Consider the following 24202-nt stretch of genomic DNA (forward strand, 5'->3'; position numbering starts at 1 on the left):
GTGTAGCCAAGAAGGCTAATGGCATATTAGGTTGCATCATGAGAAGCGTTGCCAGGAGATCCAGAGAACTGATTGTTCCTCTTTATTCGGCTTTGGTGAGGCCGCATCTGGAGTAGTGTGTCCAGTTCTGGGCCCCCAGTTATAGGAAGGATGCGGATACACTGGAGAGGGTCCAGAGGAGGGTGATCAAAATAATAAGGGAGCTGGAGCGTATGACGTATGAAGAAAGGTTGAGGGAATTGGGACTGTTGAGTCTGCAGAAGAGAAGACTGAGGGGGGACTTGATAACAGCCTTCAACTTACTGAAGGGAGGCTGCAAAGAGGCTGGAGAGAGGCTGTTCACAGTGGTCACGGATGGCAGAACACGGAACAATGGTCTCAAGTTGCGGTTGGGAAGGTCCAGGTTGAACATGAGGAAAAACTTTTTCACAAGGAGGGCGGTGAAGCACTGGAATGGTCCACCCAGGGAAGTGGTGGAGTCTCCATCCCTGGAGGTGTTTAAGTCTCACCTCGACAAAGCCCTGGCGGGGCTGATCTGATGGGTTTGGTCCTGCTTAGAGCAGGGGGCTGGACTCAATGGCTTTTTCAGGTCTCTTCCAGCTCTATTGTTCTAGGATTCTATGACCAGCCCCCCACAAACCTGGGGCCAGCTCCCCACCCCAAAGCTGTGGCCAACCCCCACCCAAGAGCTGGAACCTGGGCCCCCAGCTCACCCCAGGGCTGGGCTCAATGCTGCAGGCTGGCCCAAGCCCCCAGACCACCTCCTCCCCCTCCTAGAGCTGGGCCAGCCCCAACTGCCCCCCACTCCAAAGTTGCAGATGGCCACCCAGTAGCAGGTGCCAGCTGGCCCCCAAAGTAGGGCTGAAGTTGGCACCACCAGCTCACCCCAGGGCCATGCCCAGTGCTGTGGCCTGTCCCTTTTCTCCACACTGTGAAAGACGCCTCCCCGCAAGGAGCTCAGCCTGGGGCTGCAGAACCCAGCCGGGCCCAGCCGGCCTCCCCAGAGATGCTGGTGTCAGAAACCACGACATGGACCACCCCCAGCCCACACATGAGGAGACGTCCCACTCCCAGTCAAATCCTGAGATCTCACCCCCTTCCCTGCACCAGACTCTCTGCCCTGAGTCCTCCACCCCAACCCTCACCCCACCAACCTCCACCCCTGGCCTGACCCCCCACGCCCAACCCCTGTTGTGAGGGCTCCCCCCTACACACACCAAACCCCAGGCCAACACAGCACACGAGCGAGAGTGAGGCACACAGAGACACTCGGTGGATCACTCTCGGGTTTATTGGTACAAACTCTGCTTCCGCATTTCTCAAAACCCCCTCAGTGACCCGAAGCAGCGACGTTTTCCACAACAGGATGTAACACCCGCCAGTGATGCCGCGGAAATTGGCTGGTGGCGCTGCACAGCCCAGGCAAACGGCCCTGGGGTTTGGAGCAAACCAGCAATGTCGATGAGCCCGTTTACAAGATGTGCCTGGCGGGTGCGTGTAAAACCCAGTGAAGTGGGAATGAGAAGAGCGCTGGGGATGCACCTGGCACTGCTGGAGTAGAACAATTGCTCAGTTTTGTCCCCCCCGGACGTCACAGGGAGATGTCGCAGGGCAGGAATTGGGACAGGAGCGACTCCCCCGCCCGGCGCCGTCTGCTGCCCCTGGGCTGGGGGCTGGGCGAGTCCCAGGGGCAGCACCAGGCACTCAGTGTGTGTCGGTATTTCCCACCCGCCTCGCCCGGCGCTGGGGCCCTTTGTCACCGCGCACGGGAGGGGCAAACCCACGGGAAGAGCCAGTGGGTTCTGCACGGCCCGGCTGGGCCCCTGGTCACACACCCTGGGGCTGGGCTCGTACCCCCCCGGCTGGCCCAGCTGCTGAGCCCCTTCCCCAGCCCCCCGCATACACACCCAGCTGAGGCTGCAGCGCAGAGGGGCCGTACGCACAGCAGGGCCCCGGTGCTCTCACCTGCCCAGCGCTGCCCCTGGGGCCGCTTCTCCCCCCTCCGCAGGCAGAGACTCCCCCAGAGCAGGACATGTGCCACGTACCCAGGCCCCTCCCTGGGCCTCTCCCCCCTCCCTGGGCTCCTCTCCCGCCACCCTTTATCTCACAGGCTCTTCCTCCTGGGGCCTCTCACACGGTGGGGCCGGGAGAGGAGGTACAGAGGGGTCTGGTGGTGACCTGGCTCAGGGATTGGGGTGCAGGCCCAGGAGGGCGGCTGGGTGCAGGAGAGGATGCTGGTGTGGGGGAGGGGCGCGGGGTGCGGCAGGGAGTTATGACCGAGGGGAGGGGGGCTGCAGAGGGGCTGGTGTGTGGGGTGCAGCTGGTGACCTGAGGCAGGAGGTTGGGGTGCGGGAGGGGTGGGGGTGTGAGCGTCAGGCTCTGCCCTTTACTGACCTGCCTTTGAGTCACACCCAGGGAGCTGGAAGTGGAGCTGGGGGTGGGGGGAACAATTAACACATTTCCCGCACTGCCCTGCCCCCCACAGCCCTGCAGCTGCTCCCCTGACTCCCTCCCCCCACAGCGCACACGCCTGGGCACTGACGGGGGTGGGGGTAGGGGGGTGATGCCCTTAGACGTCCCCATGGGAGCCGGGCTGGGGTGTGTCAGCGCTGGGAGGGGCCAGTCTGTGCCGCAGGGTCCCTGTCGGGGACAGAGATTCCCTGCGGCTGCGCTGGGCCGGGGCAGATTGTCAGGGGAGCCGCGTTTGTCCCCCCAGTGTTGAGGCCGGGACAGAAATAAGGGCGGAGGGGCCCGGAGAAGGTGTCGGTGAAAGTGAAGAGATGGGACCTGTCGGTCACATTGTAAAATGAGACCTCGCCCGCCTCGTAGTGCAGGAAAATCCCCACCCGGCCGGGCCCGGCGCTCACGGGGATGGGGGTCGCGGGGGAGGTGAGGGCCGAGTATCTCCCGTACCAGAGCTCCACGACCCAGTAGCCGTTCCCAGGGGTGAGTGTGAGCCCCTCCTCCTCCCTGCGCACAGATTCCCTGCACACCCCCAGCTCCCACCTAGTCTTGTCTCCCACCTCCACCTCCCAGTAACTCCTCCCGCCTGTGAGCCGCTCCGCGCCCAGCACACAGGGATAAATAACAAATCTCTCGGGGTTGCGGGGCAGATCCTGGCAGGTGCCTCCGTCTGTCACACGTTTCCGATCCTCAGACAGGACGAGCCGGGGATTTGCTGTGTCTGGATCCAGAGTCACGTCCACTGGGGAGAGTCACAGAGTCAGTGCGGGGGCAGGGGCTGGTCCCTGGGGTCGGAGGGAAATGAACCTGCGCCCCAGTGACCACTCTGGGGGTGTTGTCTGAGGGGGGTCAGGGCCCCTCTGCCTGAGAGGAGACACTGAGGGGGAGGGCAGAGAGAGCGGGGGAGGGGCAGGGGCCGGCTGACAGTTGGAGAGGAGAGGGGAGGGGCAGGTGATGTGGAGGTGTGAAGGTGGGGGGCAGGTGATGGGGAGGGGTGCAGGGGAGAGAGGAGGGGCAGGTGAAGGGGTGGGGTGAAAGGGAGGGGCAGGTGATGGGGAGGAGTGAAGGTGGGGGGCAGGTGATGGGGAGGGGTGCAGGGGAGAGAGGAGGGGCAGGTGAAGGGGTGGGGTGAAAGGGAGAGGGGAGGGGCAGGTGATGGGGAGGGTGAAGAGGAGAAGGGGGGCAGGTGATGGGGAGGGGTGAAGGTGGAGAGGGGAGGGGCAGGTGAAGAGGAGGGGTGAAAGGGAGGGGGAGGGGCAGGTGATGGGGAGGGTGAAGAGGAGAAGGGGGCGGGTGATGGAGACGGGTGAAGGTGGAGAGGGGAGGGGCAGGTGAAGGGGAGGGGTGAAGGTGGAGATGGGATGGGCAGATGAAGAAGAGGGGTGAAGGTGGAGAGGGGAGGGGAAGGTGATGGGGAGAGGTGAATGTGGAGAGGGGAGGGCAGGTGAAGAGGGAGGGTGAAGGGCAGAGGGGAGGTGCACATGAAGGGAGGGGTGAATGTGGAGAGGGGAGGGCAGGTGATGAGGGAGGGTGAAGTGGGGGCAGGTGAAGGGCAGAGGAAAGGGGCAGGTGATGGGGAGCAGGGAGGGGCAGGTGATGGGGAGTGGTGAAGGTGGAGAGGGGAGGGGCAGGTGGAGGGGAGGGGTGAAGAGGAGAGGGGAGGCACAGGTGAAGGGGGGTGAAGGGGAGAGGAGAGGTGCAGATGAAGGGGGAAGGTGAAAGGGAGAGGGGAGGGGCAGGTGATGGGAAGTGGTGAAGGGGAGATGGGAGGGGCAGGTGAAGGGAGGGCTGAAGGTGGAGAGGGGAGGGGCAGGTGATGGGGAGGGGTGAAGGTGGAGGGGGGCAGGTGAAGAGAGAGGGTGAAGGGCAGAGGGGAGGGGCAGGTGAAAGGAGTGGTGAAGGTGGAGAGGGGAGGGGTAGGTGAAGGGGAGGGGTGAAGGGGAGAGGGGAGGGGTAGGTGATGGGGAGGGGTGAAGGAGAGGGAAGGGGCAGGTGAAGGGAAAGGCTGAAGGGGGAGGGGGGCAGGTGATGGGGAGGGGTGAAGGAGAGGGGGCGGAGCAGGTGATGGGGAGGGGTGAAGGCGAGAGGGGAGGGGCAAGTGATGGGGAGAGGTGAAGGTGGAGAGGGGAGGGGCAGGTGATGAGGGGTGAAGGGTGAATGGGAGGTATATGAGAAGGCGGGGTTGGTGATTGGGGACGGGTGAAGGGGAGAGAAGGGGGCAGGTAATTGGGGAGGGGGGAAGGGCAGTGAAGGGAGAGGCAGGTTGCCACAGGGATTTCTTTAGGCCCCCCCCAATGGGGTTATACACCCCGCACCCCCGACTCCCCTCACCCCCAGCCCCAGGCAGCGCTGCCTGTTCAGTGGCGGGCTGGAAACGTGAATGGAAATTGGCTGGGTCAGACCCTGTCACAGAGCAGGAGAAAACCCTTGTGCTGGGGACGCAGACGGGGGAGACGGGGGACCCAGAGGGGCTCTCACCCGGCTGGTGTCTGTGCCAGTGTCGGGCGGTTGGGTCGGTGCATCGGCCGACCTGCCCCTGGCAGACGATGGGGGTGAGCAGGGGGGAGGGAGCTCTCCCCTCACCGCTCCTGAGGAGCCCGGCCTGGGGGAGGCGCCAGGCCCAGACTGGACGTCCAGGAACCCTCCTGCCCTGCTGGGACCCAGCAGACGGAGCTGTGCTGCCAGGGAGCCAGTCTGGCTGGTGCCGGGTTACACATCACTGCGGTACTGATGGGGGTCAGGAAATGTCATCTCTTGTGCTGTGAGTAACAGGCAGCAGAGCTGAACTGAGCCGGCCTGAGTGAGGGGATCCCTCAGTGCTAATCTGTGCTGGGGCCGGCCAGGCTGAGCCCCGGCACCTCTGCCACTGCAAAGGGAGCCCTGGTCACCCCCACTGAGCTGCACCCCTGCAGCAGGAGGGGTGAGTGTGTCACGTGGGTGGACTTTTATACTGGGTCTGGGAATCATTTATATTTATATTTACATCTTTATATGCCTTGTGTGGCTATCGGCCACATACATTTTTCTGTGGAGGCCATGTGAGGTGTCAAGTGAAAGCTGATGACGCCCTGAATCTGCGTATGCTACATGTGTGTCTGCATCACATACGTATGTAGAGTTACAGACTTCTAGCTCTGTAGCTGTGTGAGAAATGTTTCAGTGCTGAGGTTCACAAAGGGAGGTGGGGCTCCACCCCAGCCAGGACAATAGACTGAGCAAAGGCCCAGATGGCCAGCACCTGTTGTGTGGGTTTGGGGTTTTCCTACTGGGGCTGTAACAAATGGGAACTCAGCACAGTGACCCACCTGGTCAGGTGGTGGGCCAAGGCCTGTGGAGAAGAATGGAATTTTCCCTCCACATATGTAAAGCTGTAAGATGGGCCCTGGCAGGTATTTTCTTTGTTCTTCAGCCCTCAGGAGTTAAGCCTGGGCTGTAAGTGGCCCAGATTTTAAGCAAAGGCCACCTGGATTGATTTATCTAGCTGTGCACAGCACCCTGTCGTATTACAGGGTGCCATGTGCTAGTGAATAATGGAGAAAGCTCGATGAAAGAACAAGAACGTATACACTTGCTTTGTTGATTTTCACATGGCATTTGACAGTGTAGATCAGAAAGTGACTTGGGCGGTGTTGGAGTGATACGAAGTGGAGAGCAGACTGATAGAGCTGTTGAGGGATATCAATGACGATGCGGAGGCAGCGGTGAGAACATGTGGGGAGTTGGGAAGTTGGTTTAAAACAAGTAGAGGTATGAGACAAGGAGATCCCATATCACCAAGTATCTTCATCGCACACCTGGAGAGAGCGACAGGCAAGATCAAGGAAGAGGTAGAAGGGATGTCTGTGCATGGGAAAACAATTAATAACTTGAGGTTTGCGGATGATACAGTTATTGAGGAAGACGAGGAGAAGCTAGCGAAAACAGTGCAGGTACTAAACGAAGAAGAGAAGTGGTACAGACTGATTGTGATCATCGATAAAACAAAACCAATGGTATTTGCAGATAAGGAAATAGGAAGGAAGATCAGCGTCGATGGTATTGAACTAGAAAATGTAGAGAAGTTCACATATCTGGGGAGCAACATAACGTATGATCTAGACTGTAAGGAGGAAATAGTGACTGGAATAGCGAAAGCAAGAGTGAGTTTGAAGGCGATGGATAAGATCTGGAAACGCAAAGGATTAGCTTAGGAACAAAGCAGAGCGTCTGGAAAATGTGTGTATTCAGCAGCATGTTGTACAGATGTGAGACATGGGTGATAACGAAAGATTCGAAGAGAGGAATATTGGCGTTTGAAAGGAGTTGTCATAGAAAGATTCTGAGACTCGGAGGGATGCAGAAGGTCACCAATATAGGAAGATACAGCCGAAAGAGAACCTGCTGCAGAAGGTTATAAAACGGAAGCTACAACTATTGGGGCCTATTTGCAGAATGAACCAGAAACAGAAAGTCAAGACCCTCGTATTGGTCATAATGGGTGGTTGGAATAGGAGAGGCAGACCCCCACAGAGAATGGATATATGATGTAGTAGATTGGTGCAGAGCTAGTCTACAGGAACGAAGTCACTCTGCACTGGACAGGGAAAGATGGAAGGAAATAGTGAGAGAGGCATCAGACACCAATGGGCACTGAGCTCACAGTTATTGATGATGATGATGATGATGATGATAATGTCCTAGTGAAGACCTATGCGGGGAGGCTGAGGGATTTGGGCTTATTTAGTTTGCAGAAGAGAAGAGGGATGATTTGATAGCAGCCTTCAACTTCCTAAAGGAGGGCTCTACAGAGGATATCAGAGAGGCTGTTCTCAGTGGTGACAGATGGCAGAACAAGAAGCAGTGGTCTGAAGTTACAGAAGGAGAGGAGTAGGTTGGATATTAGGAAAAACTCTTTCCCCAGGAGGGTGGTGAAGCACTGGAATGTGTTACCTACTGAGGAGATGGAATCTCTATCCCTGGAGGTTTTTAAGTCCCAGCTTGGCAAGATCCTGGCTGGGAGGACCCAGGAGGGTGCTGAAGCACTGGAATGCGTTACCTGGTTTGCTCCAGCAGTATTAAGCAGTTCTATATGCCCCTCGCCCACCCATTGAGCCAGGCTTATTCCTGTTCCAAGAGTCGAGGACAAAAGATCTGCAGCTCTCTGGAGAGTCTCTCACTATTGGCAGTTCGTGATGTATCTGAGGCTACATCTACATCACCACAGCAGATTGACCCGCTTAAGCTTTGATTTCCTGCATCTAGTTTGGATGTGCAAAACTGAGCTCTCAGGGGTCACAGTCAACCCTGTACTCCTCACCAAGGGAGGATCAGCAGGTGTGGGTGTTAAGAGCGGCTGCAGGACAGTGTGTCCGTGGCAGACAGCCTGGCCGGCACTAGCAGGTCTCCCCTTCACAGCTGTAATGACTGAGAGCTTTGTGGGACCTGGAGAGACTGGCTGAGGTCACAGGGGCTGGCGGCTGCAGCAGGAGACGGTGCCGGGCCACTGGGGACGGAGCAGTAGAGTGAATAGTAACACAACAACCAACAGTGGCCAGAACGTGTGTGTGTTGGACAATGGGTCTGTGTCTGGGAAACTGCTACAAAAACATTTCCCACTCGGCCACGACATTTAAAATGCTTCATTTGCCAAGGTCTTTGTTCATAACGTCACGGCCTTGAGAGGTTTCTTGGGAAGTTTCTGGACTGACCCTTTTTATCATTTAATTTTTAAGCAAAAATGGCCATATTGGGTCAGACCAGTGGTCCATCTGCTCCAGGGTCCTGTCCTCTCACAGTGGCTGTTCAGGGATTTCAGGGGGAATGAGCAGAACAGGAACAGCTCCTGGGATTGGAGTTGATGGCTCGGGAGGGGGAGTGGCGCTGGCTGAGGGCTGTGGTGTGTGCGGTGAAAGAGAGAGCCCGGCAATAAATTGTCAGAGGCTGCACTCAGGCAGGGAGGGGAGCGATGCTGCAGCTGTTCCCGGCAGCTGTTCATAGGAACAAGCTGGCCAGTCACTGAAGGGCTGGATGCAGAGGTCTCCCAGCCATAGGACGGCTCTGGGTGGCTGCCCCAGGCCCTGCGCTGTGAGGGCCCCACTAGTCCCAGGGCAGCTGGTGGGATTACTAAGGTGGCCTGGTACCAGCAGTGAGGCTGGCCATGGCACCCCACTCACAGCAGTGTCAGGAGCCCTGGGAAATGTCCCCCCTCAGCTGGCACCAATCTGCCATATCCCCCACCTTGGCCACGCGACCTCACCACCTGGCCCAAGGTGCTGCGCTCCCTGAGAGATATGTCTGGGAACCAGAGTTGGGGTGCGCCGGGCTGTGGCCAGGGCTTACCACTTACTGCCACCACTGGTGAGTATGAGTGGACCCAACCTCTACTGCTGGGGCCAGGCCCCCCGGGTAATCCCCCAAGTCAACTCGCTTGGCGGGGAGATGGAGTGGGGGGCAGGAAGATGCAGGGCAGGGGTGGGGTTTAGGGTAGGGGTGGATTGGGGGTGGGGCAGGGCCAGGGGCAGGGTGGCAGTTGTCCTGGGCCCAGCCCCCCCTAAGGATGGCACTGGCTAGATGTCTACAGGCAAAAGCTCAGAGAAGTTGCCTACGAGGCCGGCAGTCTTACTGGCTGTGTCTGCTGCAGCGAGTCAGTGAACCCATCTGCAAATGGCCTGGGAAGAACTAGAGACATGGCTGCTGCAGCTGAGGGGGGCAAGGGACAAGCTCTTACGCAGCTGAGCACCCCCAGTCCCCGAGGCTGAGACCCTGCAGGCGCTACAGGAGCTGCCCGAGCTGAGTGGGATCTCAGCCCCACCCGGCGAGAGCAGGAGCAGGAGTTGGCCCTTCTCAGTGCGGAAAGGTGGCCAGGGAACAGCCGCGTTGGTAGTTGCAGAAGGAGCCGACTACGCTTCAGAAGCAGCAGAAGGTCAATGTGGAACGAAGCCTGTCTGGGAGATACCCATGAAGCGGGAGAGCCCGGGGGCCTTGTGGGAAGAGATGAAATTACGCCGCAGGGAGACAGCACAGGATCTCCAGAAGGCAGAGCAGCTGGGCCGTGAGTGACGCCAGCCAGTGGAGACGAGGAGAGCGCGGAGGCGGGTGCAGAGCACAGCCCATCGGGGAAGATGGGCTCTCTGAGGGGGAAGTTTGTCTGCTGAAGGAAAAAGCCACCGCGTGAGTGACACGAAAACACGCGCCCAAGAGGAAGCTGTAATGGAAAAGGACGATGCCGGGGATGCTCCCCCCAGAGACCCGCAGGAGCAGCACCAAGCCCCAGCCAGAGCTGGGGTGACACTGAGCCCGTCAGCAGGCAAAGGGGAGGGCAGAAGGCGTTCCCAGCTGCTGGCCCCACACGGCCATCGCAGAGCTCACTCCCTGAGGGCTGCAGGACACAGTGACGTGCTCAGTAGCAGGGACGCTAACAAGGAACTGCTGGAGCCAAAGACAACCTGGACTCCAGAGGGGCTGTCGCGGCCCTGGGGGGCAGCTCTGTGGGGGGCCTGGGGCAGCCTGATGCCAGTTTCCCCTTGTCATGGAGGCCAAGCTGTATGTTACTGCTCAGGCACTAGGGGGCGCTGTGCGTGACACACCTCAGCCAGACCTGGCAGAGCAGGAAAGGACCTTGTTGTGCTGGACACACCTGGTGTGTGTCTAGCTCGGAAGGAAGCTGGGGCTGGGAGCAGAGCGGGCTGGGGCCACGTCACTCTGCTTCCTGCTGCTGCCAGTGACTGGGAGGGCCCTATTGCTGTCCCCAGGCCCCCAATACTCACTGGACCCTCTGGGCCCCCCCCAAAGTAGGGGGCCTGGGGCAGCTGGATGAACCGGCCATTGGATGGGAGAGTTCTGCTCACTGGCTGCTGGCCCCTTGTTCCTCCCTCCCATTGTTGGGGGCCACATGACTTCCATGTCCCCCATGTATCACTCCTGGTCTGAACTAGGCCCTGCTGAAGGGGATTTCACCCATCACCTGAGCTACATGAGACTGTGGGGGCCACAACTCCTGGTCTCTTTCTTTTCTCACAGTTCAGTGATCTGAATAAAAACTGTGGCCGGGGCCTTGCGGCACCACAGCAGGAAATGCCCCTGGGTGCAGCCCAGACCCCAGTGTTAGCCCAGGTCAAGCCTGCCCCCGGGTACAGGTCAGCTTTGGGGGATGAGGGAAGGCAGGTAATGGGGCCTGGCCCTTTACGGGGAGTAGCTCCCCGCTTATCTGTAAGATGCTCCTGGAAGGGGGTAATGAGCAGGTAGGGGTCTGAACTGACCCAGAAGGAGCATCTCCCCTTGCCCTGCCTTTCTCTCCTCTTCACTGCCTCCTCCTCCTCCTCCTCCTCACCCTGACCCCTGGCAGGAACAGCAGTGAACGGATTTGGTGGTTTTGCAGAGCATGGAGTAAGTAAACGGATGTGCAGATGGGCCTTCTGTAGCATCCCCGTCTCCCCTGCTGAGGTGGTGTTTGTGGCCGTGGTAAATGTATTAATTAGCTCTCTGTAGGTGTGAAAGGGTTTCCTCCGTGTGACTGAGGTAGTAGCAGTGATAGTTACCTGCGTATCCTTGGGCTCTGCTCAGTCCTGAAATGATCAGACATGAGAATTTATGCGATTTAGACTCACCAGGACACACACTGCGACACAAAGGACAGGAACCAGAAACGGAGCTTACCCAGTTTTGCTGCAGGGTCCGTGGGAATGAGAGGGGAGAAAGGGGGAGAAAGAACATCCGTGAGTGAATTGGGCAAAATCTCAGTGACTGATGTGCCCTGTTCTAACCCCACGTTATGTTGGCTGCAGTAGAAATTCTCCCTGAGAACAGACACCAGGGTTGGGCTCCTGACAGCTAGTTACAACTTGCTTGTGTCTGATGCTGGAAACCCTCCCGACAGGGATCAATGGGGCTGCACCTGTGGGGGTCGCTCATGGTGTTCGGGGAGTAAAATGGGGCCTTAGGGATAAAGGAACAAGTTTCCTCTCCTGCTCGAGTCACTGGGACAGGGATGACGCAGGCTGGCAGGAGCCAGACCCTGGGCATGAGAGACTTCCCCTGGCCTCGGGAGAGCCCAGCTGGGCTACAGCAGTGGAGCTGGCTCCTGTGACAGCTGCCCCCCAGTCCTGGTGCAGGGGAGTGTCAGGGCTGGGAGGAGCTGGGCTGTGGAAGAGCAGAGAGCATCTCCAGGTCTCAGGGACTTCAGGGAGCTGGAGCAAATTAGAGCAGCCCCTGGGCAGCCTGAGAACCAGGGAGCCATAACTGGCCCCTGCCCTGCCCCCACCCCACCCTGAGCAGACCCTGACCCAGCAGAGATCCTGGGCCTGCAGCTCAAAGGACTCTTCCTTCCTAAGCATCCCCATCCTCTGGATGGCACAGGGGGAGCCCAAGGGGTGCTCAGCGCATGCAACTCCTGCCGGCTTCTGTGCCATCAGACCCATGGCCCTGCTCCAAGGAAACCTACGGTGCTGGAGAACGTCCATGGGGAGCTCACAGGGCAAGGCCCTATTGCTATAAAATAATTACTGTTCTTGTGACAGGGTGTCTCAGTGTCGGTGAGCGACGTCTTTGCTTTCTCAGGGTGTTTCCCAGGGTGAATGTGAACAACAAAACTCTCAGGATTCATATTTCAATACCAGCGTTTTCCATCCACTTTTCCCCTGGTCATGTACTTCCCCTCTCTCGGTAACACAGAATGTTTCACACTGACACGTCTTTGCACACCCAGCTCGGAATGTTCCTTTCCCACTCAAAGCAGAACCAAACCCTGTAAAAGTGCCCTTACCTTTGGCAGCCTCATATTCCGCTGGAAAGTAACAGACATTGTGAGTTAATGTGGAGTCTCAGAACATGATGCACAACAGCCGCGCTAACAGCACAGTCTGCCCCTGGGGACAGGGCTGGTGTGAAGGATTTGGCCGTAGGACACTAAGCAGAGCCCAGCACAGGAGCTGCCTTGTCACGGGCGAAGGGACCTAAGCTGTCCTGCCCCAGCCGATATATTGACAATGGTATAAACCTTCAACACGGGGCAGGAACACCTGGAGCAGAGAGGGGGCTTCCTGGCTACACATCCACTCCTCTCTGTCTGCCTGTATGGGTCCCTGCACCCCCCCCAACAACCTGCCCCTCTTCCTCCCGCATTTCTGCACAGACACACAGACACACACCCCTTTCAGCCCCATTCTGTGCCCTATCACCAGAGCCCACAGCCAGTCTCCCACCCCCACTGCACATTATTATTTGCATCCCAGTACATTTTGAGCAGGGATTACCAACCTATGGGTCGGGACCCTAATATGGGTTGCAGTTTGATTTGTTTTGGGTTGACAGCAGCTCAGAGCTGCATGGCTCTTAAAGGAGCCATTTGCAATTCCTTAACACTGCCACAATCAGCAGCTGTCTCTATCCATAGAGAAACAATTACGCATTACAAAGAGCTTCTCCACCTTTGAGATTTGTAGTCATCCCAGACAAGCCGCTTAACAGACTCTTGCAGTAAGTAATTTTTGCCCCTTCCCCTCTTTTGCCCCCTTCTGTTCTATGTAGATGATTTGTCAGTTTTCATTTTTTGTTTGCTTCTCCTCACAGCCCGAGTGTGACTCTCCCCAGCTGTCCCAGCCCCTGAGTGTGACCCCCCCAGCACCTGAGCATGACTCTTCCCAGCTCCTCCAGCCCGTGAGTGTGACCTCCCCCCAGCCCCTGAGTGTGTTTCCATGGGCGAGAATGGTGCTCCTTCACACAATTCTTGTGTCACCTGCGGCACAGTTGGGAGGTCGGTGCTTACACCACCAGAGAGCGGCTGCAGTGCGCTTGTCCGCCCAGAGCCATAAGTGAGACACTGCGAGAACCTTTTTGTGGAGATTTACGTTCTGAGGGAGTTTAGGTGCCTACAGGGGTTGGTGTCAGCCAAGTGGGGGCTGTGGATCCTGGTGCCTAAAACAGGGTTGGGGCAGGAGTTCAGGTGCCGAAGGCTCTTGGTAGATCGGGGCTGTACTGTGATTCTGAGCTAAACGCCGGGGGGGGGGAAGGGTTTGGAATTGCCCTCCTTGGAGATTTCTAAGAGCGAGTTAGATGAGCGCCTGCCAGGGAGGTGCAGATAATGCTTAGTTCTGCCATGAATGCAGGGGACTGGACAAGGCGACCTCTCAGGGTCCCTTATGGTTGTACAAGTCCATGACTCTATTATTAGTGCAGGGAAAGGTGGAGACAAAGTACTTGTGATTTAAGGGTAAAGCACATGACAGGGATCTTATAATTATCCCCAAATCAAGTGATTTAAATTTGGGCAATATGATTAAATTTAAAAGAAGTCTGAACATAGAACCATAGAACACTAGGACTGGAAGGGACCTCAAGAGGTCATTGACTCCAGCCCCTGCCCTCATGGCAGGACCAAGTACTGTCTAGAGCATCCCTGATAGACATTTATCTAACCTGTTCTTAAATATCTCCAGAGATGGAGATTCCACAACCTCCCCAGGCAATTTATTCCAGTGTTTGACCACCCTGACAGTTAGGACCTTTTTCCTAATGTCCAACCTAAACCTCCCTTGCTGCAGTTTAAGCCCATTGCCTCTTGTTCTATCCTCAGAGGCCAAAAAGAACAAGTTTTCTTCCTCCTCCTTATGACATCCTTTTAGATACCTGAAAACCGCTATCATGTCCCCCCTCAATCTTCTCTTTTCCAAACTAAACAAGCCCAATTCTTTCAGCCTTTCTTTACAGGTCACATTCTCTAGACCTTTAATCATTCTTGTCGCTCTTTTCTGGACCCTCTCTAATTTCTCTACATCTTTCTTGAATTGCAGTACCCAGAACTGGACACAATACTCCCCCTGAGGCCTAACCAGCGCAGAGTAGAGCAGAAGAATGACGTCTCGTGTCTTGTTCACAACACACCTGTTGCACTGTGGATATACTACCATGTCTGGCAGTCAGACTGACTGAGCTGGGGCAGTGCATTCTGTAATTCCTGTGGGGTTAATTAAATGGTCTCTTCCCCTTCACAGCCCATCAGTGTGATGGCCCCTGAGCTCACTGCTTGGAGTCTGGTGTGGAGATGGAGATGTGCTCCATGGCTCATCAAACAGGCTGTGACCAGCCCTGCTGAAACTGAGCTCTGGGTGTAAAACAGTGACTCTGCTGGCATTAACTGGGACTTTTAGTTAAGTTTGCTAAACTGAGCTGACATGACATGAAATCCTCAACCTGTTCCACTGGCCCCAGCCACTGACCTTTCTGTGTCTCCATGGCCAATTCCAGAGCCTCTACAGGGAGAAAAGAGAGAGAGGTGAGACTTCACCCAGTTGTATTTGCGGGGACAATGTTAATGTCATCAGTGTAACAGGGCCAGACACTGACCTTTCTCTCTGTCCCGTTCGGACAGCAGGGTCTCTAGAGAGGGAAAAGAACAAGAGGTGAGTCATTGGTTCCTGGGTTCCAAAGTTGGGCAGCACCTTTATGATCACCCTGTCTGACCCCTCCCTGTGTGACACAAGCCCGTGGGCTGCCCCACAGGAAACCCTAGAGCAGGTTATTTGGGCCACATCCACACTGCAGCAATGTTTTGAAAGAAGATCTTCTGGACGATCTCGTCTAGAAAAACGTCTTTCAAAAGGTTGTGACCACACACACAAAAGCAGATTTAAAAAAAAGAAATGGATCTGCTCTTTCGATAGAGAGCATCCACTCAGCCCCCGCTCTCCTGAACGAACAGAACAGGAACTGAAAAGTCTGGTGCCATTTGGAGCACTCTTCCCAGAAAAGGGCCTGGGGAGTGTCTACACAAGCTTTTTTCCAGAAGAAACTTCCAAAGGCGGCGTTCTTCCTGACCGGGGAGCAGAAGACGGCTTCCAGAAGAAGGGCCACATGCTTTCAATTTCATACCCAAAGAGCGCACGTTGTGTGTGGACGCTCAACGTGGTCTTTCGAAAAAGGGCCGGATTTTCCGAAACAACTTGCAAGTGTAAACGCGGCCTTAGGAAAGCATCCAGCCTTGATTTATAAACTCCCACTACTAGAGCACCCACCGTGGCCCTCGGCATGGGCGGTGGGTACAATAGGCTGGGGGAGGCTCAGCCTCCCCGTCACTGCCGTGGCACCGGACTCATGGGTGTGGTGTTCTTGGGGGAAGTTTCTGATACACCCTTTGCAGATCCTGTTTCAGCTGAGGGGACGGCACGTGCTGTTCAGCTTCCCGGGCCAATCACTGCTCTGCCTGCACTGCAGGTTACTGAGGAACCCAGGAAGCTGAGCATCACATTCTGCCTCCTGAGCCACCTCAGAACCTGCCCAGGACACAGCGAACTCGACCAGACCTCAGAGAGATTTTCCCCCGGGCATCTGGGCAGGGCAGGCACAGCGCAGCTGCAGGTGGTCTGGGCAGCTCCCTGCAGGTGGGACCAGCCCAGTGATCCTCAGGCCGAGGCAGCTGGGGCTCGGCCCGGAGTGAGGGGTCTCAGGGCTCTGGTTATGGGGTGGGTTGCTGGCGGAAGAGCAGAGCTGAGGCTAGCGACCCCAAAGTGAGGCGCCACCCACCACCCACGACCTTTGGCAAATTGTTCTAATGATAATTAATAATGGCTGGCAAGATGTCTCCCTGCTGCATTCATGGGGAGAACTCTCCTCCCAGTTCCCTCTCACAAAACCGCCATCTGGCTCAGTCTGCTGAGCTCCCAAGTGGCACCCGTAAGGAAAAGCAAAAGACGACGACCTCGGACAACGTGGAGATCTACCGAGACTAAAGGGCGACAGCTGGGGAAACTCCTGGGGTCAGCTAGAAGTTTTGTCCAGAGACAGAGGGAAGTGGAGGAGACTTGTCCATGACCCTGCTCCGCTGGGAGGACCAGGGTTTAAGTCAGTCACATCTCCTGCCAGGTGTTGTGATGGGCCCAGCCACTGACCTGTCTCGCTCTCCATTTCAGATCGCAGGGTCTCTGGAGGGGGAAAGGGCGAGAGGTCAGGTTTAAGGCCAGTTCCTGCCATTGATGTAACTGTGCGGTAACTCTGGCTGTGCCGCAGACAGACTGACAAACAGGACACACGGATCTGTCTCAACATCCCCGCACTCAGTGTCGCTGCTGCCTGGGACCTGTCACACTGTTTGTTCTTAGTGGGGGAAGCTGGGGAGGAAGAAGGCTCCTTGGCTGCACCCTCTGTGCCCATCCCCTGGCCAGTCCCAGCCCCCTTAATCCCCTACACCACAGCTCCTGCCTGGGGAATGGGGCATTGACCTGGGCTGGGAAAGGGAGAGGACCTGCCAGGCTCCATTCTCGGCCAGCTCCTGGCCTTGTGGCAGGTACCTGTCCCCTGGTCCTAGTGACACATGGGAACAGCTCCCCAAGGGCCTGGTGGATGGGGGAGCCCCAGCTAAGAACTGGGTGGAGAGACCTTTCTTCAGCTGGGTGCCCAGGTCAGTGTGAGCCAGGGAGGGACGTATGGATGGGCCCCTGCAGACATCACCTCTGAGACCAGCTCTCCCATTGGGAGCTCCTCCCCTTGGCATGTCAGCCCTGGGTTACCAACACAGCAGGCAGTGGACCAAGTGTCATGTCTGATAGCCACTTCTGGGCACAGGCTGAACCTGACCATCAAGAGTGTACTGCCTGTGAAGGTGGTGTGCGCTAAGGCTGTCTCCTCCCGGGCCCCGAACTCAAAATAAGTTATGCAATTTGTACTGCACAGATTGTAGATCTAATTTGAGTCAGTTTTGAAATAGGCTATTTCAGCATTCACCATTGTCTACTTACGGCCAAATTTCAGACTATGGCACCATTTCAAGGCATCCCTTGCCCCTCCCACTGTCAAGGGTAGAGGGACGCTGAAATAGCACACACCGGTTTTCGAAAGATATTTTAAAATACCGGGAACATTTCCTAGATGCAGAATTACTATGTCATTATCCCAAAATAGCTCTGCTGTGTAAATATAGCCCATGGGGACACCGAGAAAGTTAGTGTGCTGGGGGCTGATTTACTGTCCAGTAACTTGACAGCATAGACCTGGCTTAAGTGTAGCTAAGTGCTTAACTTTCCATTCGCACAGCCACTGCTGTGCCTCCAAAGCTCCTGCTCACAGGCACAGGCTGGGGGCAGAACTGATCCCTAACAAGCCCCTCTCTTCTCCTGCTTTGATTTCAGGTTTTTCCTGCAGCCAAGGTGCAAATGTCGGTGCTCCATGCCGGCTCCCCGAGCCCCACTCAGCTGTTTCAAACTGAGCAGGGCCGATCCCCCATGGCACAGTTCTAACTCGCTTGCAATTGGGATCCCTGAGGATCTGAGGGGTTGAAACCACTTGGCAATTCTTGATTCAATCATGATTATAATTTCTTCAGCTCTCCCTTCACCCTCAGCGCAGCCCCCATGGCCTGAAAGCTGCTCTGAACATTGAATCAAAGCCCCTGAATCTTTGTAGCTCTGCTCTGGGCTTTGTTTTTAAATCTGTCTGTCTCTCACCCACCCCGCTCATCACATCACCTTCCACTTTCTGCTGCCTCCAGAACCAGTAACCGGCCAGCGGGGTGAGGACAGCCAGGAGAGACAGGATCACAGCCAGAGCCACCTTCCAGGGATTGACCCGTGGGAAAAACCGCCCTGCAAGGGAAAGTGCCAGTGACTTGGGAGCAAACACACACCGCATGACTGGAGCGGATTAAAAATGGGGGGTCCTGGGACAACACAGTCACAAGCCCCCACCACCAATATATTGAAATCTATTCATACTTATTATTGTGCCTCATGAGTAATGCGATCGCAGTTGAATTAATTTGAAGAAAAGACTGATATGACACATTTCTTTTGTTCCATTACGGTGAATTGTTTGAACAAAATGCAGTCATGGAGCCTTGGGGCCCCTCATGCCTGGGAGCCTTTAATCTGCCCCTGGGAATTACAACAGGACACTACAACAATCCTTGTCATGTGATTAGTGCGGTGTACTGAAAACTGTCCAATTACAAGCTAACACTTGAAATCCTGGAGGGGATGAATTCCTGGTACCATTTACAGGCTAAAAGGCTCTGTAGGCATCATCCATCTGGGTCCTCTGTAGTCAGTCTATGAAAAGCCATCTTAAAACAGGTTGGGTTTGGTTCTGCCCCTCCGGCTTTGGGAGCAGCCTGCTTTGTCTCTCTCTCTATTTGTCTGTGACACGTTAGAGTTCTGGATTTTTAGAAATAGAGCAGTGTCATGCTGCAGCCTTTCAGGAAGAGTATTTATGTTTTGTTCGTAACTCTCCATCAGAGACTAACCGGTATTGTAGCACTATGAGACCTCAGATAAACAGTGCTTTCACTTTTTACTATTATAGTGATGAAATAGTTACTCAGTACTAACCAAGTTATTTGATAGATAAAAATATCTTCTTATTCTAGAATTTAAGATGTCTGCAGGTAAGGGTTTGTTTCTGCCTATTTTGGGCCTCCCCTTTTATTTGTGGTGTTATCACATGTAATCTAAGCAGCAACGCTCAGACCATAATCAAGGCTCTCTGCTGCTGTTAAGGAAAGGTGACTTGCAAAAGCCCTCAGCACCCAGCAGCTCTCACTGAGAACAGGAAATCCCCTTCCCCTCACCACACCAAGGACCAGAGGTGCAAGTTCTCGGGTGGGGCATGCAAGGTCTGACGTTGGGCCCCCTCTCCTGTCCTCTCACTGCTCACTTTCTGAGCATTACTGCTTAGCTAACGTTTATCATTTTACCCCAGCTTCTCAGTGTATTAAGGAGTGTTTAAATAAGTCTGTGTCGTTTTAATTGCACCTAGTATTTGGCAGGGGTGGAAGTAACCCATTTCTCACAGGGCCTGTCATATGGCATGTTGCGGGGAGAGAGTGCTCCGGGCAGGAGTTTGGGGTGTGTGATTTGACAGTCCCTGTAAGAAATTTAAGTGTGGGACAGAGTGTGAGGTCCTCAGGCCAGAGGGTTAAAGTGTATGGGGGGGAAGAAGGGAGTTAGAGGTTCTGGAATAAGGGTAGGGGCCTGGGGGTGGGTGGCTCAGAGCAGGGGGATGAGGGTGTGGGGGTTCAGAGAATGAGGGTTTAGGAGAAGCGGGGGATGTGGGGAGTTGGAGGCTACTATCAAATCGCCCCTCACTCTTCTCTTCTGTAAACTAAATGAATCCAAACCCCTCAGCCTCTCCTCATAGGTCTTGTGTTCCAGCCCCTGAATCATTTTCATTGCCCTCTGCTGGACTCTGTCCAATGCACCCACCTCTTTTTTTAACATTGGGGGAGCTCAGAACTGGGTGCAATCCTACAGATGTGGCCTCACCAGTGCCAAACAGAGGGGAATAATAACTTCTCTAGCTCTGCTCAAGCCCCAGTGTCTACAACATGACAATTTAACACCCCTTACCTGAGCTATTTAGCCTGCATCAACTGGCATGAGACACTGGCGGTGTCTGCCTGCATTGTTAGGCATAGCCCAAGAGATCTGAGGTTGCTCAGGAGTTTCCAGAAAATTGCTCAGCACCTTGTAGGTTCAGGCCAATGACCAGGAGACACACTGATAAATCCTCTTTCCCACGTCTGTAGAGTCTCAGTCTATCTATGTGCGCCACAGACGGGCACTGACCTGCTATGGAAATCGCTGACTCTCTCTCCTGGTTGAGACGGGGGTTCTCGATACTGCAGGACACTTCCTGATTGGACTTCTCTGTTATAACAATGGCAGCCTCTGTTCGAAACAGGCCACCAGCTGCTTGGGATATTTTTTCAGAGGCTGATGGTAGAGGCTGCCCCTGGCTGTCTCTCCACAGGACCCTGGGTTCAGGGTACCATCCAGATGATCGACACACCACCTGTATCCCTCCATCCTCATGTCCCTCCATAGAGATGGCAGGATCAGAGCCCAGATCTACAGAAGAAGGAAATGAACTTGAGATAATCCTACAGTGCCCAGTAATGAGCCAAAAGCTTCATTATAATCTTGTCCTGTCCTGTTAAACTAACAATTGAATAAGACTCCATGGGTGTAGTCGGCCAGTTAGTCCAGACAGATTCTTTTTTGACATAAAGTAAATTTCATTTTCATGTCACGGTTTTCTGTGTGCAAACTTCCTCCAGTCGAGTTAAACAACAGCAAATCCCTGTGTGGACACTCTTATCTTTAAGTCGTTTCCTTCTTGATATAAATCAGCATAAGCCATTTCCAAACCCATAGGCTATGCATAGATTGCTGAGAATTGTCAGCAAAAGATATACAAATTACACCATGCATTTGCATTTGTCCTGCTGACAGTTCTGTCGGGAGAGGCTTCCCTGACGTTTAGCCCATCCGCATGGGGCCAAATATTAGGAAAACCTTCTCTGCCGACATGTCCCTTCTTCCTCATGGAATGAGGAAGACCGGGATGTCAGCAGAAGGCTCCCAGAGTAGCTATAATCGCCTGATGTTTTAGGGGTGTTTGTGTATCTTGCTAATTCTTTGCTCTAATCCCCTCAAGTTTAACCCACTAACCCTGTCCCAGACTCTCAGTGATTTTCAACACACTCTAAGTCTGTTTCTGGATTTAGAACCCTAAGGAAAACCAGCTGTTAAATGGTGAACTAGAATAAACATTAACCAGAGCAGAGCTACTGCCCCATTACAATGGGAAAAAATCCACTGTCATCTCACTATGAACTCTGTGTCAACTTCAACCCCCCAAGCCACTTATTATCCTGTTGTAGATATCAAAGTATCGGAACAAGTCACTGACCTGCCACCCATATAGCCAACAAAGCCTCTTGAGAAGAGCCACTGGACTGAAAATAACACAGGTACTGGCCATCATCGGAGGGTTGTATGTTGCGTATTCTCAGGGACACACTCCCACTGGTGATGTTGTCTTTCCAGAGCTCAGTTCTCCTGTGATATTCCAGCGCCTGCTCTTTGTACTGATCCTGCCCATCCCGGTACAGGTGCACAACTGCAGAGTCCCGTTCTCTGACCCATCCCACTGTCATGGTCTCCGCACTCATCCTGGGGGAGAGGTGGCAGGACAGGACGGCTTCCCTGCCTAGAGAGGCAACGACTGGATGGTCAGGTCCAATCACTGTGAACTGTGCTGTGAAATGAGTCAGTGGAAAAAGAAAATTCAGTGGAACCAAGACGGACGGGAATGTAAGTAAAGTTCAACAAGGTGCTGTAATGCCAACTCTGGAGTATTAAAAAAAATAGGAGTCAGGCCCAGCACCCAAATCGTGAGATGGGGTTAAAAACACAGAGGTTTTCTTAAATTAAAATTGGGGTTGTTTTTTGCCTTTTGATTTCTGAACCATTAGGGTTAACTTGTGTCCCATTTCTAAGCATTTAACTGCAACCACAAGGGACAGACACTTCCTTTAGAGCCAACACTGAGATTCTCACCTAATCACAGGCCTCCAGGAGCTGCGGCTTTAAGAAACTCATGAAACAGCGGGAGATTTGAGATGAAGCGGGAGGTGTAATTCCAGCCTGGGGAGGACGTGCCCCCACGAGCTGTGACCGAGCTAGCCTGAGAAAGTGCAGCTGTGGCAGTGTGAGCAGGGGATGGGCTAACTCCCCGGGTACCGTCCTGCCCAGGACCTGGGTACGTATTCAGGGAGGCTGCTCGTGCCATTGTGCCTACGCTGCCATTTACAGCACGACAGCGTGTGCAGCGCTGGGACAGGGCCACTTCCTCCGTATGAAAGGGTTCCGCAGCGCTAACTCACGGCTTCGTGGTTAGGGAAGGCGTCGGGGGAGCTGGACTGTTGCGGGGGAGCAGAGACGACATGTTGTGAGCGACGGTGGGGCAGGGGGCGGAGGAGGAATCAGACTCCGCAGGTTTCTGTCACATCTGCCGTCACTGACGGCACCATGGAATTGTCCAGATGCTGGGACGTGAATTGCGTCTGATTTCTCACACCGGCCCCGTCAGCAGCTGCACACTGCAAACGCTTCACAACACAGCCCCATTGTCCCCATTGCACTGGAGCAAAATACACAGGCAGGGAAAGGTGCTGAAATAGGGGCGGCCGGATCCTGCACTTCTTCTAGCACACAAGTGAGGGGCTCAGATCCACCTCTTACCGCAGCACAGTCACACTCGACCAGCTGCTAATGTGTCCACCAGCCATTGCAATGAATGCAGCACCCTCCTGTAATTCCCAGTGGCTAGTGCCGGCTGCGGGGGAGTGGGAGGGAGTGCACGGATGTAAGGTTCTGCTGATGTCTGCTTTTACCCCGCATCTCCTGGCTTTTGGCACATTGAGTGCTACTGACTCAATGCACTGGAAGGGCAGCCGGTACCCCAGCAAGCGTAGGTCTGTGTCAGTGAAGAGTTTGGCCAGTGGCTGCGCCAGGTGGCAGGGGGAGTGCAGGGGACAGGAGAAGCTTTCACACCTGCAGGAATGGGCAGAGAGGAGCTTAGTGTAGACTAAACTAGGGCCATAAGGGAAGTGGAGACACCAAATCCAGGGGAGAAATCCAGGCCTCAATGGGAGATTTCCCCAGAGGCCACCAGAGAGCGTTATAAGGAGGCACATTCGGAGTGTGTGCTGAGCTGTGAGCGTGCTGGGGGGTGACCATGGGTGATGTGGTTACATCTCTCTGTACAGGCCAGGAGCTGCAGGGCAGCCGGGCTCTGTGTGAGAACAGGCACCAAACGCGGCGAGGAAGCCGGAGCTCCTACCTGATGCCAGCCTGAGAACCTGCAGAGCGAGGCAGAGAGCGAGGTGGCTGGGCAGAGCGGAGACCACTGCGGAGACATGGGAGAAGGAAGGAACCCGGCCCGACGTCATTGCTGGGTCTGGGCACAGAAGGAACAAACAAAATCAGAGGTGCAGCAGCTGGCTGTGATGAATGGGGGATGTGAGGATTTCATTCCCTGGATTCGGTTGCGGGTGTTTCCTCCCACCCTGTGTCAACCCCGGGGGTGCCTCAGTTTCCTTAGACACAGTATCGAAGCTCAGTGGTAAGGGGAGTTTTGGAGTGAGGATTTCTCACTTGTGCTCAGTGGGCCCCTCCCTGCTTTTTGTAACCTGGGCGACCAGGAGACACCTTTCTTCCCCCAGGAACAGGACAAAGGCGGGCAGAGGGGCCTGGCTGGTTTGATCTGAAACTGGGCTGTTGAGTGGGGCAGTCACCTCTGGCTGGAGAGGGAGGAAGGAGGCCAGGACCCAGCCTGAGGACTCCCTCTGGGCCCCTCTCCCTAGGCTGGATCGTACTGACGCTTCTGGCTCCTGTACTGACAAGTCTGTGCTACCCTGTGTCCCTGTCCCCGATAACCTCCTGTTGTCCCTGCTGAGTGAGAGTCACGCCTGCCTGCGGGTGCAGGGCCTGGTGACCCCCACACTCCAGGACGCTGGTACAGAGGTTGCTCCACCCTGCTTTGCAGTGTGTGGGGCTTGGATTTGCCCCATAGCTCTCGTTTTCACTAGCTCCAAGCAGGATCAAACGTCTCTGGGGCTACAATCCCAGCCACAGCAGGCAGCCCATCTGCCCTGGCACTTGCTCCTGGAGCTGCACCTGAGCTCCAGCAGCACTGGGAAATAAACCCATCTGGGGACACGCTAATTCTGGAGCAGGAGTGTCTGTTAGCAAGTACCCCTGTAAAGCCTTCAAAGCACAACCCCACCAGCCCTATTATATTGCAAATCCATATGGGGAGTGGTTCTGTGTGAACCCACTTCTGCAGGGCATCGGGTAAACAGGGCAAGGCCTGTTCTTCTCCATGAAGAAGGGGGTTGTATTATTTTTGCTGCAAGACGGGGGTGCCTGCACTTTCTGTTCACCCAGACTCAGAGGTACTGCTGTGTTTTACGGCTGTGCAGCTGTATCCACCG

General features: G+C 55.2%; 1 pseudogene; it reads right to left on the reverse strand.

The window, feature by feature from the left end:
• Nucleotides 1-1517: 1517 nt before the first annotated feature.
• Nucleotides 1518-23158, reverse strand: LOC142024974 (butyrophilin subfamily 1 member A1-like; annotated as a pseudogene).
• Nucleotides 23159-24202: the final 1044 nt, after the last annotated feature.

This window comes from Carettochelys insculpta, chromosome 22 (genome assembly GCF_033958435.1).
Source record: "Carettochelys insculpta isolate YL-2023 chromosome 22, ASM3395843v1, whole genome shotgun sequence".
In the NCBI taxonomy this organism is placed as follows: domain Eukaryota; kingdom Metazoa; phylum Chordata; order Testudines; family Carettochelyidae; genus Carettochelys; species Carettochelys insculpta.